This window comes from Tachypleus tridentatus, chromosome 7 (genome assembly GCF_004210375.1).
Source record: "Tachypleus tridentatus isolate NWPU-2018 chromosome 7, ASM421037v1, whole genome shotgun sequence".
Classification (NCBI taxonomy): Eukaryota; Metazoa; Arthropoda; class Merostomata; order Xiphosura; family Limulidae; genus Tachypleus; species Tachypleus tridentatus.
This window is the reverse complement of record NC_134831.1, coordinates 118,987,147-119,002,547: the sequence shown is the minus strand read 5'-3', so window position 1 is coordinate 119,002,547 and position 15,401 is coordinate 118,987,147.

Below are 15,401 nucleotides of genomic sequence, written 5' to 3'. Positions count from 1 at the left end.
TTGTTGTTAATGTCTTACTTTTAACAGAAACATTATATCTCACATATTGTACGCTACTTTGTATTTTGTTATTGTTGAACTTTAACTGCAAAATTGACAGTTCTTCAGTATGTTCATTTGGTAGAACAGAGGCTCTATACATCAAAAGTCACTTCTAGTCAGTGACGTACAGAAGTCAAACTTTCGAAACACCGGAGTGATGATGAAGTCCCACTAGTTGGACTGCTAAGACTAGCGTTTCTGCTGGTTATTTGATTTCCATATATTCTATCACTTCAAAATTAGGAACAGTTATATCAAACTATGCCCAGGTAGCTTTGCGTGAAATTCCACAAATCACACATGTCTGTGAGACAGTAATTTCATTAAGAACATTTATGAAACATTTAGATTTTGGAGGTTGTTTTTCATATTTTTGACAGACGATAGTCCAATTAACATACTTTGTATTAAATATTCATCAAATTATCCTTTTCTTGTGGGCGATTTGCAAACCGTCGCAGTCTAATTGGACGTGCATTGTCACGTGCTATACGTTCCGAATGTTGATTGATTGACACAACCAAGAACCTTTCGTCCTACTACACACTAACTTCCTCCAGAGATCTAGTGCAGACTGGAAGATGATATAACTCCATTAAAACATTTTGGTCTGTTTCTCGTATTACAAGCATACCATAAGGATGTAGCTCGTTTAACTGTTCACATGGAATGTTTGTTAACACTAGTGACAGCATAGATAACCCCTCCAGATCTCATATATATTGTATTGTTTGTTTCTCTAATTTTGCTCAAAGCTACCATTGGGCTATCTACGCTAGCCGTCCCTAATTTTGCAGTGTAAGACTAGAGGGAAGGGAGCTAATCATCACCAACCACCGCCAACTCTTGGGCTACTCTTTTACCAACGAATAGTGGGATTGACCGTCACATTATAACGCCCACACGGCTGAAAAGACGAACATGTTTGGTATGAAAGGGATTCGAACCCGCGACTTTCAGAATACCAGTCGAGTGCCTTAACCACATGGCCATGCCAGGGCACACATACATATACAATATAAAAAAACGTAATTACCACCTTTATTTCTACTTATATCAAAGGCTTTAAACAACTTGAGAATTCTTTATTTTTTGTAATCAATCAGAAATCCGAGTTGCCAGTTACGTAATTATTCATATTGCACTTTTTCTCTTCAGCATCTCATAGGTTTATCATACTAAAAAAGCACTTTTTTAACATAGTTAGTTTCAAAACAAACCTTTATTATACTTTTTAAAAAATCTTTAGCAAATAGACAGAATGTTTCCTTTTTTGTGTTATAATCATACCGATTTACATTCTAATGGGCCCGGCATGGCCAAGCGTCTTAAGGCGTGCGACTCGTAATCTGAGGGTCGTGGGTTCGCATCCCGGTCGCGCCCAACATGTTCGCCCTTTCAGCCGTGGGGGTGTTAGATAGTGACGGTCAATCCCACTATTCGTTGGTAAAAGAGTAGCCCAAGAGTTGTCGGTGGGTGGTGATAACTAGCAGCCTTTCCTCTAGTGTCACACTGCTAAATTAGGGACGGCTAGCGCAGATGGCCTTCTTGTAGCTTTGCACGAAATTCAAAAATAAACAAACAAACAAGGTACTTGTACTGTATGGTTGCCGACTGAGACAGTTACTTGAATGTGAAACTTAGCTTACAAAACACTCTTTCGGAACAAAACACGAGTTTATGAAACATTTCGGATGAGAATCGTTTATCATTTATATATACATATTCATATGTGCTTGTTGAACATATCATTCCAAAACCATGAGTATAAATATGGAATTGGTCCCCTCTCTGCTGTTGTAACAGCCACCATTTTTCTGGGAAGTCTTTTCACAAGATTTTGGAAGATGGCTGAGAGGTTCGCTCTTTTTCAGCCACAAGAGCATCAGTAAGGTCAGGCACTAATGTCGGGCGAGAAGGCCTGGCTCGTAGACGGCGTTTCAATTCATCTCAAAGGTGTTCGATGGGGTTGAGGTCAGGACTCTTTGCAGGCCAGTCAAGTTATTCCACAACAACTTCGGCAAACCATGTCTTTATGGATCTCGTTTTGTGTATGGGCGAATTGTCCTGCTGAAACAAAAAAAGGACCTTCCCTAAACTGTTGCACAAAGCTGAAAGCACACAATTCTCTAAAATGTCATTTTATGCTGTAGCGTTAATATTTTCCTTCACTGACACTAAAGAGCCTAGCACAAACCATGAAAAACAGCCCCAAACCATTATTTCTCCTTCTCAAAACTATACAGCTGGCACAATGCATTCAGGCAGATAGCGATATGCTGGTATCAATCAGACCCAGATTCGTCCGTCAGACTGCAAGATAGTGAAACATGATTCATCACTCCAGGGAATACATTTACACTGCTACAGAGTCCAATGGCGGTGTGCTTTACATCACTCCACCTGACACTTGGCATTGTGCATGGTGATCTTAGGCTTGTGTGTGACTGGTCGGCCATGGAAACCCATATCATGAAGCTCTTAACAAACAGTTCTTGTGCCGACGTTCCTCCCAGAGACAGTTTGAAATTCGGTAGTGAGTGCTGCAACTGTGGATAGACGATTTTTATGCGCTACACGCTTCAGCACTCGGCGGTCCTGTTCTGTGAGATTGTGTGGCCTACCGCTTCGTGGCTGAGCTGTTGTTGCTCCTAGACATTTCCACTTCACAATAACAGCACTTACAGTTGACTGGAGCAGCTCCAGCAGGGGTGAAATTTGACGAACTGACTTGTTGGAAAAGTGGCATCCTATGACAGCACCATGTTGAAAGTCATTGGGTTCTTCAGTACGACCCGTTGTACTGTTAATGTTTGTCTATGGAGATTGCATGGCTGTATGCTTGATTCTATGCACCTGTTAGCAATGAAATAGCCGAACCCACTAATTAGAAGGGGCGTTCACATAATTTTGGCCACATAGTGTATAGAAAAGCCTGGCATGGCCAGATGGTTAAAGCACTCGACTCTTAATCTGAGGGTCGCGGGTCCGAATCCCCGTCACACCAAACATGCTTGCTCTTTCAGTTGTGAAGGCTTTATAAAATGGCGGTCAATCCCACTATTCGTTGGTAAGAGAGTAATCCAAGAGTTGGCGGTGATTGGTGATGACTAGCTGCCTTCCCTCTAGCTTTACACTGCTTAATTAGGGACGGCTAGCACAGATAGCCCTCGAGTAGCTTTGCGCAAAATCCGAAACAAACAAACAAATCAAAACAATAAATTGTTATCAATGTAATTAACTGGTAAACATAAAAATACACTTTTTTATTTTTGTTTCAGGGTGATGATGGTGGTTACCAGTTTTGCTACCATTTTTTTTCTTCTGTTAAGTTTTCTAAAAGTGGCTGAAACCCAGGACTCCCAAAATGATGAATTCACTAAAGAGATGTCTAGTAATCCTACAAAGAAGTTAAAAATTATATATAGAGAACAGATAAATAATCGCCCAGAGCATGTCTCCAACTTTAGTTTTGGAAAGATAGGTAGCTATGAATTTGAGACACCACATCCAGATGAGACTTTACGGCAGGAATATTTAGAAATGCATCCCAAGCGATTCAATGTTGGCTTTAACAAGACACAAAAGGGTCATTATGTTTTTGGTCTAAGTGGAAGAGATGCTGTTATTAAGTGTGACGATAATTACGTATTAAATACATTGATAAAAGAATAAGGCAGTTTAATTTTGGACTAGGTAAACGCCTGGGTTGTCATTTCGCTTTTCAATTAGGAAAGAGATATCCGCCAAAGCGTCTAGAAAATAATGTTCTCGGTTCTCTTTCAGACTTATCTGGACAAACTTACCACAGATTCGTTTCTGGATTAGACAAACGCTTAAATAATCGTTTTAGATTTGGTTTGGGTAAGAAATCCCTGTTAAATAATTCCTCTCTAGACGATTCCATTTTGAATCAGTACAAAGAACATTCTCGTGATGTCAGTTTCGACCTTGACAAACTATCAGATAATCGCTTCAAATTTGACTTAGATCCTCATCGCATTATCCCACAGAAGGCAATTCTTCTTCGAGACTGGATAAGAGGCTTGGCATGGCCAAGCGCGTAAGGCGTGCGACTCGTGATCCGAGGGTCGCGGGTTCGCGTCCGCGTCGCGCTAGACATGCTCGCCCTTCCAGTCGTGGGGGTGTATAATGTTACGGTCAATCCCACTATTCGTTGGTAAAAGAGTAACCTAAGAGTTGGCGGTGGGTGGTGATGACTAGCTGCCTTCCCTCTAGTCTTACACTGCTAAATTAGGGACGGCTAGCACAGATAGCCCTCAAGTAGCTTTGTGCGAAATTCCAAAACAAACAAGACTGGATAAGCCACACTTTCGTCTGTTTAATTTTGGCTTAGGTAAACGCGTTTCGGGCTGGATACGAAACCTTCAATGACTGATTCCATTGTAGGTGATCCTTCTTTGAATCAGGACACTGGACACTTTCACCAGTTCAATATTGGTTTGGGTGAAAACACAGACAACCGTTTCAGTTTTCTTATGACACCAGAAAGAGTCAAAAGAAAGTCTCATAAGTTCGGTTTCGACCCTGGAAAACAACCGAATAACCAGGACATTTTCTGGATTGAACGATTTCAAGAGAAGTCGATATTACTTCGCCCTACGGAGAAGAAGTGTTAAATGTAAAGCGCAACAGCAAGATGGTGGAAACGTTTCGTCGATTGATCGTTTTGCTTTCAGATTGGAAAGAATGGATTCGTTAAAGCAAATTCCATAGAATAACAGGAATATATAGAAACGTCCGTATACCAGTGAGTCACATATCTAGGTTTAATTGGTAATCCATTTCAGTATGGAAGTATTGTATTTGTGATTTATAATGAATTATTTGGTCAAATATTCATCGAAAATGAAAAGAATGAAACATATATTCAGCTTGTAGAAATATATTTCGTCCTTCACAAATTTTCTTACAATAATTTAAATTATTATATTATATTATTAAAGAGCAGCTGAAGAGTTGGCGGCGGGTGGTGATGACTAGCTGCCGTCCCTAATTTAGCAGTGTAAGACTAGAGGGAAAGCAGCTAGTCATCACCGCCAATTCTTGGGCTACTTTTTTAGTAACGACGAGTGGGATTAACCGTGACATTATAATGACCCCCGCAAGTGGAAGGGCGAACATGTTCAGTGTGACGGGGACTCGAACCCACGACCCTCGGATTACGAGTCGAGCACTTTAACCACCTGGCTATGCCCGACCTCTTTTTTTTTTTTTTACTTTAAAATGCGTTTCTGTTTAATCGTGTTAATCCCTAAATTATTGACTTGTTTTTATCATTACTACGAGGGGGAGCTACATGTTGCTTCATGATAAAGTTATGTTTTTCTTGTTACAACACTCATCAAAAAAAGAAATAAAACTGATAAAAAATAGTTGAAAGCATCGTTAACATTCTGTGTATAGTAAAATTAATTAGAATATTCATTTTATTTCATGTTTTTTATGTATGTGGTTATTAGGAACCAACAAAGTCATGGATGCACGCTTAGCGCATAATTAATTTATAAACTAACTGCTTTAAAAATGGATAAACTCTATTGGCACGTCTATGGTTAATAATTGAGGCTAATCTAGTTATAACTGACGTTTATCTGGTTAATAATGACGCTTATCTAGGTATAACTGACTTTTGTTTATTTAATAACTGATGATTGTCTATCTATAACTGACGCTTATCTAATTACAATGACACTTCTCTATTAACATTTCCCTAATTAATAATTATTGATACTTATCTAGGTAATAACTCACGTTTATCTAATTATAATTGATGTTTGTCTAGTTAAGAACTGACGCTTGTCTTGTTATAACTGACGTTTGTATAATTAGTAACTGACGCTTAGCTAGTTAAGAACTGACTCTTAGCTAGTTAAGAACTGACGCTTAGCTAGTTAAGAACTGACGCTTGTCTAGTTATAACTGACGCTTAGCAAGTAATAAGGTCCGGCATGGTTAGGTGGTTGAAGCGCTCGACTCGTAATCTGAAGGTCGCGGGTTCGAATCCCCGTCGCACCAAACCGCTCTTTCAACCGTGGGGACATCATAATGTGACGATCAATCCCATTATTCGTTGTTAAAAGAGTAGTCCAAGAGTTGGCGGTGGATGGTGATGACTAGTTGCCTTCCCTCTAGTCTGATACTACTAAGTCACGAACAGCTAGGGCAGATAGCCCTCGTGTAGCTTTGCCTGAAATTCATACACAACAAAGCAAAATATGTCAATAATAAATTATAATTTCACTGCTCTGGAAACAACTTCATTCCTTATGTATTTATCACCGACTATTTGAAGTGAGATATTAAACTAAATTATGCTGATTACATTACTGATAACAGAACTAATATTCGTGACTAACTATGCAAGCTACACTTACAAAAACTAGGTTTGTATAATGTAATAAGTGTAGATATTTCGCTGAGAACTTTACGTTGTTTACTACAGAAGGCAAGTCAGATTTATTCGGGTACTTGCGTGCCATCTGTAACAACAACTTCAAGGAAATTAAGCAACAACACCTGAGTTGTTGTGAATTACTGAAGTACTTTCCACATCGTCTCATCTTTTCATGATGATCCAGTATTCCTCTAATGATACCCACACTGTCACCCCAAAATGACCGTGCATGTCCAGGTGCTTAGGTCGCTCGACGCGTAATTTGAGGGTTGCGGTTCGAATCCCCATCGCACCAATCATGCTCGTTCTTTCAGCCACTGGGGACATTATAATGTGACAGTCAATTCCACTATTCGTTGGTAAAAGAGTAGCCCAAGAGCTGGCGGTGGTTGGTGATGACTAGCTGCCTTTCCTCTAGTCTAACACTGCTAAATTAGGAAGGGTTAACGCTGATAGCCCTCGAGTAGCTTTGCGTGAAATTCCAAACAAACAAACAAATCATCCCAAACATAGTCAAGAACACCTTGATTATCCAATAAAGATCTAACGATTTGTGAACAGACTTCTACTGAAGATTATTTGTAGATAAAACAGCATTGTGTTTCAGTAATATTTAATGGTGTGAATGGAATATTGTACCAGTTTCATGTTTATTGTTTCATTCTTCTGCGATATATCCTGCATCTGTAACCATCCATTGATATACTTTGAATGTTTTTTGTAATTAACATTGGGATTAGAATAACTTGGTGGTTAGAGATGTAATCGCAATAGTCAGTCGCAATTTTAATTCCGTCACTGAACATCCTCGCCCTTTCATCTGTGGGGACACTATAATGTGGCGACCAATCCCTCTTTTAGTTGGTAAAAGATTGAGTAGCCAAAGCGTTGACGACGTTAAGTTGAGTAGCTGCCTTCCATCTAATCTATAACTTCTAAATCAGGTACGACTAACGCAGATAACCCTTAAATATCTTTGCGCGAAATTCAAAATCAAACAAACAGTTTTCATGTATATATGTATACAAATTCTACAACCTATATAAAACAAAGAAAATAACAATAGTGACCTGAACATTATAAAAGATGTTTTTTTTTCTAGAACTAAAAGAGCATGTGTTTTCTTATGGCAAAGCCACATCAGGCTATCTGCTAAGTCCACCGAGAGGAATCGAACCCCTGGTTGTAGCGTTATAAATCCGTAGACTTACCGCTGTACTAAAAGAGACACACTATTAAAAGCTTTTATCCACTTTAAAGCGGTTTGATTTGGTTTGGTTTGCTTTGTTTTGATTAGTGTTAACTGACCTGAATAAAAGTGCTTATGAAACACAAGCCAGAGAACATAAAGACCACATATGTACATATGTAACCACGTATTAGTGTTTCAAACAAGAAGCATGGTTAAAGCAACTTGCTTCGAATAAGTACAGTTACTAACTCTTATGTTTAAACCCACTTATAGAGCAATAGGGTGTCTCAATAGATACGAGTGTTGACGTCACGGTTGACGTGTTTGACATTTGTAGTTTTATTCGCGTCGAATTCCGAACACTTTGATAGTCTAGTCTAAATATTATCCCAAAGCTTTTTCTAGGAACGATATGTTTCTTTGCCTTTGGTGGGATGGGCTGACCAGTGGAGACAACACCGTTACCAGAGAGACAGATATGTCTGGATTTGAAGGCCAAAGATAAGAAAGGCAGAATGAATATCCTGAAAGAGCATAGCCCACTGAGGAAGAAAAACACAACCCCAGGTGGGATGCTGTGGTAAGGACTTAGGAGGTTCGTGAGACTCGGCGTATAAATTTTGAGCTGGAGAAGTGCAGAAATCCCCCGTGCAAAGCCGAAGTCCCAGATTGAGAACGATGTTCAACATTTTTAAGGCTGAGGTTCTGGCAGAACCACATACCAAATACTCATAATCAAGTTTCGAACGAATGAGGGCACGATAGATCTTTAGCATAGAACATCGATCCACTCCTCAAGAGGTAGGTGAGGGACATGGAGGATGTTCAGTGCCCTTGTACACTCGACACGTGGCTGATAGACGTATGGAATAAAGGTCAGCTTACGGTCAAGTATAAATCCCAATAACTTTGCCTCAGGGACCACGGGAAGAACAACATCACTGAGACGGAGCTCGAGATTAGAGTTTGTACCCCGTTAGTGACAAAAGTGCTTGTAAACGGTTTTGGAGAAAGAAATGGTAAAACCGTTTGTTGGTCCACTTCAATAAACGATTGAGGGAAGTCAGAGGCTACTGCACAATAAACTTCATATTCGATGATCAACACAAGATATGGAGGTTGTTGACATAGATCCTGTTTGCAACAGTAGAAAACATTTGCGTAGTGATAGCAATAATATTGATACTGTAAAGTGTAACACTCAAGACACAACTATGAGGGACTACCAGTTCCTTTGGAAAAGAGTAGGAAAGTGTCAAATCTACATGGACTTGAAATCGCTTGTCCATTTACATGCTTTAAATAAAAACAGGTTAAAGGCCACATAACCAACGATCCACAAAATAATGTTCCTCCATGTAGTGTCGTAAATCTTTCCAAGGTCAAAGAACACAGAAAGAGATGTTCCGGCGATGATTCAAGTATATTGAGCTGTACACGTTGGAGCACTGTTAACAGAACCCATAGAACGTGGGTGAGAGGAGGTTGTTCATGTTTCAAGTATATTGAGCTGGACACGTTGGAGCACTGTTAACAGAACCCATACAACGTGGGTGAGAGGAGGTTGTTCATGTTTCAAGTAGAATGAGCTGGACACGGTGGAGCACTGTTGACAGAACCCATACAACGTGGGTGAGAGGAGGTTGTTCATGTTTCAAATAGAATGAGCTGGACACGGTGGAGCACTGTTAACAGAACCCATAGAACGTGGGTGAGAGGAGGTTGTTCATGTTTCAAGTAGAATGAGCTGTACACGGTAGAGAACTGTTAACAGAACCCATACAACGTGGGTGAGAGGAGGTTGTTCATGTTTCAAGTAGAATGAGCTGGACACGTTGGAGCACTCTTAACAACCCATACAACGTGGGTGAGAGGAGATTTTTCATGTTTCAAATAGAATGAGCTGGACTAGGTGGAGCATTGTTGACAGAACCCACACTAGATGGGTGAGAGGAGGTTGTTTGATTCATCGAATCAAACAAACGAGCATTAACCATATTCTCTAACATCTTAAAAAAAAGACAGCTCGTCAAAGCAATTGAATGATAATTAGAAGGAATATTGGGATCCTTCCCAGGCTTGAAGAAAGGGAAAACAATATCCAGGCACCTAGCATCAGATCCGGTTAAAAGCAACCAGAATAATACCAAGAGAGGCAGGAGAGAGATGGCGCAGCATCTCTTAGTGAATATCATCAGATCCGACTGATGTACTGCCAGACTGGTGAAGAGCAAGCTTGTGTCCCACCAGCGTAAAGAGGTGATTATAGTCATAAAGACGGTAGATCTGAAAGGAGAGAGGCAATCGCTCTGCCCGAGTCTTGATGGCCAATAAGGAAGATAAAGAAATGTTCTAGATACCTGAGAGAAGCTTTCGCCGAGAGTATCGGTGATGTTCAGGGTATCAAGCAAATTCATGACCACCAGCGAGCAAGATCAAAACTGACCACTGATCTTTCGTATCTTGTCCCTTATGATTTTGGAATTTATGAGATACTAGTTGTGAACTTAATCCAAGAATCCTTCTGGATTTAATGTCTTATCTGCCGAACGTTGTCATAGGCCAGCTGAAAAGCAAAGCTGTTTGAAAGTGTAGAATACCGTTGGAAAAGTATCGAGGTTTTAACAATATAGACTGAGAACAATAAGTCAGTCACTGTAGTCTGGATAATATAGTAAGTCACTGCTACCACAGAGTTATCTGTCGATGGCTTACAGACAATGGCAGGATCAAGTTCTAAAAGAGTGGTGAAAGAGGGTCAATTGGTTTGGTCCAGCTTCCATCGAGGTTCGTGTGGCATCGAACACAGCCAGTCTTCCCCAAAATCATAGAAAAATTATCACTGTTCCGTGGGTCACTGTCAACCCTTCAAGAAAAGTAAAGAGGAACAGATTGAAAGATTAAGAGCAGTAAAACACTGACTAAATGCATGAAAATAAGTATGTGAACCATTATTGAAGAGAGAAAGGTTGCGATTCGAGAACATACGCTCTACAGAACGGCCACTCCAATTAATATTAGCACCATCCCAAAGGGGATTATGTCCATTAAAGTCTCTCAGGATTAAAAAGGGAGACGGTAACTGTTCAATGAGAGCATCAAGGTCTGATTGATCATATGTCTCTCCAGATAACAGGTAGAGAGAACAAACAGTGATGGTATGTCCTTAGGAAACATGAATGGCTACGGCCTTCAAGGGTGTATTGAGAGGCAACTACAGAACGAGCACATGCTGGTTGACCGGCAGTGCCACCCTTCCATCCACTCGTCCATCACACACAAAAAATCATTTTGGTATAAATGAATGAGGGCATAAACGAATAATTGTTCTACATATCGGGGCCAGAGAAGAAGACGGATCTGAACAGACACCAGAAGCCGGAGTGTAATGAAGGAATGGTAGGGTCAGAGATAGGAAAAGACGTTGATTCGTCAGCTCTTTTAACCACGGAGAGGAAACGACTCTTCACATGGTTGAAGAATGACTCTGTTGGAGAGACTGGAAAATACTGAAGCCATATGACAGAATTTAATAATATCTAAATGTAAGATAGCTTGTCTAAGTCAGACCTCAGTGAATTTGATATTTGAAACAGACTGTAATTTCGCTACAGAAAAACATATCTATTTCGGCAAGCAAACAAAACGAAAATTATAATACCACCAGCGGCCCGGCATGGCTAGGTGGGTTAAGGCGTGCGACTCGTAATCTGAGGGTCGTGGGTTAGCATCCCCGTCGCACCAAACATGCTCACCCTTTCAGCCGTGGGGGCGTTATAATGTGACGGTCAATCCCACTATTCGTTAGTAAAAGAGTAGCCCAAGAGTTGGCGGTGGATGGTGATGACTAGCTGCCTTCCCTCTTGTCTTACACTGCTAAATTAGGGATGGCTAGCGCAGATAGCGCTCGAATAGCTTTGCGCGAAATTTAAAAACAAGCAAACAAACAATACACCTACATGATAAATCTACTTAATTAAGTCACCAATAAAATAAACAAAAAATATTAAATAAATAGGGGTGTAATAGAACAAAGGGTTATAAAATTGTTTAGTGAACAAGAGTTTAATATAACAACTTATTACATAAATATCAAATCAATGAAATAGATTCACATTCTCAAAATGTTTATCAAAAGTCATTCTAAACTTTTCTCTACATTCCTTTTAATATTGTACCTCGCTGGGACAAAGGTAAGTTTGTGGACTTACAACGTTAAAATCCGAGGTCGGATACCCCACGGTGAACACCACAGGTAGCAAATTTTGGCTTTGGTTTAAAACAACCTTCTTCGTCTTTTAATAATACATCTCTGGGTTCACATCGCTAGAAGCCGTATTTCTATGCCCGTGGTTGACAGAGCTGAGATAGTCTATTATGTAGCTTTATGTTTAACTTCAAACAAACAAACCCTAAACCACAGCAATTTACTATTAAATGTACTGAATCAAGAAATGAAACTGTCATGTTTTAATGGTTATGGCATTTTAACATTATGAAACCAGTACTAAATGTACTGAATGGGGAAATGAAACTGGAATATTGTAAAGGTTGTAGCATGTTAACATTTAGAAACCAGTACTAAATGTACTGAATGGGGAAGTGAAACTGGAATGCTGTAAAGGTTGTAGCATGTTAACATTATGAAACCAGTACTAAATGTACTGAATGGGGAAGTGAAACTGGAATGCTGTAAAGGTTGTAGCATGTTAACATTATGAAACCAGTACTAAATGTACTGAATGAGGAAGTGAAACTGGAATGCTGTAAAGGTTGTAGCATGTTAACATTATGAAACCAGTACTAAATGTACTGAATGGGGAAGTGAAACTGGGTTATTGTAAAGCTTCTCTTGTAGTGTTTTGTTAATTTAATTAAAGTAATCACATTATAGCCAGTAATAAATTGCTACGAAACATTAGCATATGTGAACTACAAGAAGGTTAACTTTTAACAAACTATCAGTTACACTACAGCTTATTGAGGCGTTTCTAAGTGTTTCAGATATTCATTTATGGTAGGTTCTCATTGATTTACACCTAGCATCAGTGTTACAATGCTGTTATATGAATGTATTAAGACGTGCTACTATTGTTAAAGTTTGTTAGCGAAGTAATTCAGTTAATTATTCATATTAAAGTCATCACATTTCGGCACACTTTGACTCTGCGCAGATAGCATTAAAATTGTTTTACTCAGCAAGCTGAATTTAAATTTGAAAAATATTAATAACTTTGTAAACATCCAACGAAAAGCAGAGAACTGGATTAATTTGTTGAAGACGTCAACTACTTAGAAAGCACTTAATCAGAAACATTTGGTTTAACTATGACGTGGATCGACAGACAAATTAGCGAACACAATCATGAAACCATTTGGTTTGTGCTGCCACCTATTGCGAAATGTATATAAAGTGGAAAAAGTTATTCGTTTTTGTTTAAAATTATTTGTAATGTTTGAATTTCTTAAAGTGCTTAAAATTAAAACATTGAAACTTCAAAGCGAAAATACAGTGCAGGAACTTATACAAAAAGACATTTAAAAACAGAAATGTGTTGCTGAATGTTCTGCTATAATTGAATTATTTACTAGAGGGAGTTACCAATCGTAATGATGACGCTGGCTCAACGAAGCTCATAAATGTTGTCCTGGAATACCGAAGAAAATGATGACTTAATGATTTAGAAATTTCGTTATATCTAGAAAAGCGGGAGTACACCATAAATACATATGAGTATGTGAGTTCAATATCACAGAAATGGTCCAATGAAATTCACGACGTCTATTCGGTTAATCATACAATTAAGGAAGAGATTATGCGAGTTTATTTGTGGGTTAGGCGTACTTACCGTCAATCTAGAATATTTCAGTTAAAAATTAGTAGTGTGTGAGGCTTACAATAGTTATAATTTCGTCTCTTGAAAAAGTGTGTATGAAGTTAGGCTTAGAGTTGAAAGTAATTTTAACAAATTTGGAAAAAAGAAATAAATTAATTTCTTATTGTTACGTGTACTGGATCTCGCATTATTTTTATTACATAAAATTCAAAAAATACGTTACATTAAAATATTTACTCTCGATAAATACCTAGTTTCACTGACCATCATATACGTAGGACAACAAAGTGCCATACCTTCTAAACAGCTCGAGTTTTTAATAAGAAAGTTATTCCCACAAATCGAACACAACCTAATCTGAAATTTGATATTTAAATTAACACATGTCTTTAAAAGAAAGGATTATTTTCCTATCTTTTTTTCGTTCCTTGATTGTTTATAAATACACGTGTGCAAATTCACCAATGCTGTAAAAAAACTAAACAAACTTTTCCCGCCAAATGTTCGAGTACATGAAAGTATCATTCAGATCGGGTAATATTCCTTTAAAGTTTTCCAGTTTGGTTATCCCAGATATAAAATTGGATATATGATAACCCACTCTGGGCTCGCTGGTATACATGGTGGAAAATCTAGCCATAGCGTAATTCGTTCTTTATATATGTTAATAACATAGCTCTCACAAATTCAGTTTGTTTCAAGGGCAACCTTTTCAATAGGAAACTATAAATAAAATATTTATAAAGTTAATATCCTCTTCTATGTTGTTGGTGATACAGATTATAGGTGGCGAATAATATTATTGGTTATTCTTATTTTTCCTTCTTGTGATGTGCCTAACTTTAGTTATTTTTATGATGACCAAAGTGAAAAGTCGAAACTCTGTGTGGTCATAATTATGTGTGTGTATAGAATTATATGTAATAAAGATCTCACAAGTTGGAAACAAATTTTAGTTATTTTTGATTATGATCAAAGTGAAAAATCAATTTTTTTTTTATTTTTGTACTACTTAGTGTCACAGATTAATTTTTAAAACTCTAAACTCCTAAGATAAACTATTTTATTAAACATTATATCTGAGACTTCTGGCCCGGTATGGCGAGATGGTTAAGGCACTCGACTCGTAATCTGAGGGTCTCATCACACCAAACATGCTCGCACTTTTAGCAGTGGGTGCGTTATAATGTAACGGTAAATCCTACTATTCATTAGTAAAAAAGTAGCCCAAGAACTGGCTGTGAGTGTTGATGACTAGCTGCCTTTGTTCTAGCCTTACAGAGGTAATTTAGGGACGGCTAGCGCAGATAGCCTTCGTGTAACATTGCGCGAATTTCAAAGCAAACCTAAACCTTAGCAGAATTACGTTTTTACAGAACTGGTTATCACAAAACTTTAGATTGTTGAGTCCGTTGGTAGTTCCAACATTTTACAAAAAGGATAAATCTCTTATTAGAAGATAAACTGACTCTAAATTTGAAAATACTTTGTAGTGAAAATGCATATTTAATATAAATAAGTTTCCGTATAAATACGTTTTCATATGTGCAAATTATTCAATAATTGATTTCGTTTACAAATATTAACGTGTTAAAAATGTTTATTTTTACATAAAACATCAAGATAAGAGACACGCTTTCTTTGACGTACACTAAGTAAGATAAATCTTAAAATATACCTCACAAATATTCATAATTGTTACAACAACTGTTTATATTAGGCGTATCGTATTTTAGAACACTATATTCTTTATGTTTTATTAACGAATAATGGGATTGACGGTCACATTATAAAGCCCCCACGGTTGAAAGACAACCATGTTAGGTGAGATCAGGATTCGAGCCCGCGATCCCCAGGTTGCGAGTCGAATGCTCTAACCAGCTAGCCAGTAAAGGTCACACGCCCCTGTCCC